The 4,225-nt window shown below is 48.5% G+C and overlaps 1 pseudogene; it reads right to left on the bottom strand.

Annotated features, from left to right (window-relative positions):
- Positions 1-203: 203 nt before the first annotated feature.
- Positions 204-1,994, bottom strand: LOC113879964 (annotated as a pseudogene).
- Positions 1,995-4,225: the final 2,231 nt, after the last annotated feature.

Raw genomic sequence — 4,225 nt, 5'->3', positions numbered from 1 at the left:
TGTGGTTGCCTGGCCCCCGGGGCCCGGACGGAGACCAGGTCTGCGACTAGAAGGCTCTGGCCAGTGCGGGGAAGACGCTACGGTCAGTCACGGTTCTTGGGCGACAGCAACCTCCGCAGGCACGCCAGCACCCGCCAGGTGAGGAGGGCACCCAGGTCCGCGTCAGCTGTCGAGCCGCTCCACGCCCCTTGGTGCCCGAGTCCGCGACCCGGCCCTCCCAGGGGATAGTCATCGCGTCCCAGCAGAACCCATCCGCGAAGAAGAAAGACCAAAAGGGGAAGAACATCCAGGTGGTGGTGAGATGCAGATAGGGCGAGCTTGCAGGGTTCCGAGCCCTGGGCTTTGCTGCAGGGCTCCTTCCTGTGCTGTCCGAGGAGAGGGATTTTGTCTGCAATTTTCTGAAGGAACCAGACCTTCCTGTTTCATAGTTTCCTGCGTTCTAAAATTTTCTTCAGAAATGTACACTCCATTTTTTTCACGAGTTGCAGCAAGATCCCGTTTCAGACACTCTATCTCTTATGTATATTCCTTAATCAGAGCTTTCTTGGTGAGTTTCTGGTTAATTGAGTATGAGTTTCTGGTTAATTGAGGCTTATTGAGTATGTTCTTTGCTCTATGAGAGCAATGTACTCAGAGTTTCCAATGTACTCAGAGTTTCCTCCAGATTGAGAGATGCAGGAGAAACTTTTGCAATGATAAGATGTTCTTGTCCGTCCCCCAAGAGAGTCCTGGAGGATTCTAGTCAGGTTAGATTCTCGATAAGGAACATGAGGTGTTCTTTCTACAAGAGCAGTAATAACCCTTCCCAGAGTCAACAGGGACTGACTGATATTTCCAGCTTCCCGAGCTCTCTTGTCGACTGCTCCAGAACGGCCAATGTTTTTCTCACTGCCTGCAAGATCAACCAAGTTCAACTTTCCAATTTTAACAAGCTCCTCTCCATCAACTGTGGTTTCTTTCTTAGGTATTGTAACAGAGAAAACTGAGTGGGATCGACTAGAGCAGGCGTTCATCAAAGTTGCTCGGCTGTCTTTTTGCTGCCTCCTTCTCCAAAATTTGATAGACTTCATCCTTGTTGTGTACTGTAATTTCTTCTAAACCTTTGATTATCACTCCCCTCTTGTTATGGGGATCATCAAACATCTGCAGCCTCTCAGAAACATCAGAAGACGGATTAAGGAGATCAAAGAGCTCTTCATTATAGATTTCCAATAGCGACACTTTCACTGAAAATTCAGTACCATTATCAGTAAGTTTCTCAAAGATGTGATGAGGAGTACGTGGAATTATACCAGCCAAAGGATCCTCCTCCCAAGTATACTCTTCATTAGGGAGCTTTCACCTTCCATTGTAAAGGTTTTGCCTGTGCCGGTTTGGCCATATGCAAAAATAGTGCAATTATAGCCCATAATAACTTCATCCAGAACTGGACAAACAACACTTCTGTAAACGTCAATTTGTTTAGTATTTGCTCCAAAAATCATATCAAAAGTGTGTGTTTTCCTTGAGCTTTTGTCCACCAGTCCTCCAGTTCGAACACTAACTTCCTTCCGAACACTAACATTCTACTACCGAAGGGGCATTAGCTTTCCGCTCTGTCAAATTAAATGGTCTGCATCTCACCACCACCTGGACGCTCCTCCCCGCTTCATCCCTACCCCCGCAGATGAATTCAGCTGAGACGCCATGACCGTCCCCCAAGAAGGCCGGGCCACGGACCCAGGCGCCATGGGGCGCGGAGCGGCCAGGCGTAGACTGGGCGCCTGTGGAAATCGCCATCGCCCAGGAACCGCGACTGACCGCAGCGTCCACCTCGCACCAACCTGAGCCCTCCAGCCACAAACCCAGCCCCCGCTCCAAGCCCAGGAAACAGCAACCACTCTCAAAAAGGAGCCGACTGGCTGGGCAAACGGTAGCGCCAACCCTCTTTCACTTTCATCAAGTGGCTTTTTAGTTCCTCTTCACTTTCTGCCATAAGGGTGGTGTCATCTGTATATCTGAGGTTATTGATATTATCCCAGTATCTTTTTGCCTTTGAGTGGGAGGCCCCAGGAGAAAAACACCAACAGATGACTTGGACAGTATTACCTCAGGGGTTTGGAGATAACCCCAACTTGTTTGGACAGGCCCTCAGCTGGGATCTCCTAGATCTGGACCTGGGACCTAATGGGAAAATATTACGTAGATGACCTACTAATCTGCTCTCCAGATGAGAAAAATGCCCAACAACATGCAATTCAGGTTCTAAACTTTTTGGCAGAAAGGGGATATAAAGTCTCCCACGCTAAGGAACAGATGGTTGAGACAAAGGTCACTTACCTGGGAGTTCAGATTACACACGGGTCCAGGAGGCTGTCCTCTGATCAGGTACAAGGAATCCTCCAGTTGTCCTCTCCCACGACTCGAAAACAATTGCGAGCTTTCCTGGGGCTAACTGGGTATTGTAGAATCTGGATACCCAACTATGGTCTAATTGCCCAACCCTTATATGCAAGCTTAAACAGATGGGTTGATTCAATCCCACTGATGTGGTGAACTCCTCAAAAGAAGGCAGAGGCTACAATAAAACAGGCCTTAACTCGGGCACCTGCCTTGAGGTTGCCAGACCCAGAAAAAGCATTCCAACTTTGTCCATGAAAGAGAGGGAATAGCCTTGGGAGTGTTAACTCAAAGGTTGGGATCTGAGCCCCAGCCTGTAGCTTACTTATCCAAGAGGCTCGATCCAACTGCCCAAGGCTGCCCTCCCCATCCCCCCACCCCCCCAACCCCCCGCCTTCTAAATCTTGCAGCTATTGCAATCATGATAGAAGATGCTTTAAAACTCTCCTTTGGGGGCAAACTAACTATTTTCACCAGCCACCAAGTAAAACAACTCCTAAATGGGAGAGGCCATCTGATCAAAGAATCCTCAGATATCAAGTAATGCTGATGGAAAATCCGGGCCTCACTATATCCCCGTGTGAGGTTCTTAACCCAGCCACCCTCCTGCCAACCCTCTGAGGGCTCTCTCCCCTTTCACTCTCGTCTAGAAACCTTGGACCACTGAACAAAACCCCAAGAGGGATTATCGGAAGATCCTCTGACCAATCCTGAGGAAATCTGGTACACTGATGGAAGCAGCTTTGTCTTGGATAGAAAAAGAAGAGCCCAGGTATGCAGTAATCTCCAATTTTGAGATCATAGAGGCTAAGCCTCTGCCACCAGGTACTTCAGCCGAATCACCTGAGCTCATAGCCCTGACTCAAGCTTTAGAGCTGGGAAAAGGAAAAAGAGTAGCCATTTACACTGACTCCAAGTCTGCCTTTCTGGTGCTACATGCACATGCCGCCACGTGGAAAGAAAGGGGCCACTTGACCACCTGAGGGTCCCCAATCAAATATGGTGATCAAATTCCTAGATTCTTGGAGGCAGTCCATATGCCCACTGAGGTTTCAGTCTCCCACTGTAAAGGACGCCGAAAAGGGAGCACAGAAATGGCACGAGGGAACCAAGCAGCTGATCAGGCAGCTAAGAGAGCAGCATTACAGAACAATGACCTAATAGGGCTTGCCACCCTAGTTCCACTAATTTGCCAGAAACTCCTTCATATACTGAAGGTGAGACTCTTAAAGCTAAGAGTGGGGGCTTTCAAGATCATGTGGTGGTTCCAAAAGGAGGGACTCCCTTTTCTGCCTGGGAACCTCCAATAGAAGTTGGTTAACTCCTTACATGCCACCACTCATTTAGGGGAAAAGGCCCTCCAAAGATTACTAGAAAGATTCTTCAGAGGAACAGGCCTCCAAACAACTATAAGGAAAGTTGTCTCCTCTTGTCCCACTTACCAATTAAACTACCCCCAAGGAGCTCGAAGACCCCAGCTGGCCCAGCCCATCCAACGACTTGGGGCCTACCCAGGAGAGGACTGGCAGATGGACTTCACCAGATGCCAGTTTCTCAAGGGTATAAATACCCATTAGTCATGATAGATACATTCACAGGATGGATTGAAGGCTTTCCCACCTGGACTGAGAAGGCTGAGGAGGTGGTAAAAAACTGCTCCATGAAATCATTCCAAGATTTGGTCTTCCCAGGTAATTACAAAGTGACGATGGGACATCATTTACTTCTAAGGTCACCCAAGGGGTCTTGAAAGCATTGGGCATTCCTTATTATCTCCATTGTGCCTGGAGGCCTCAGGAGGTCTTCAGGAAAAGTAGAAAGAGCCAACCAATTCTTAAAATCAGTG

The sequence above is a fragment of the Bos indicus x Bos taurus genome, chromosome 21, assembly GCF_003369695.1.
Source record: "Bos indicus x Bos taurus breed Angus x Brahman F1 hybrid chromosome 21, Bos_hybrid_MaternalHap_v2.0, whole genome shotgun sequence".
Classification (NCBI taxonomy): domain Eukaryota; kingdom Metazoa; phylum Chordata; class Mammalia; order Artiodactyla; family Bovidae; genus Bos; species Bos indicus x Bos taurus.
This window is presented reverse-complemented; position numbering and strand designations above follow the sequence as displayed.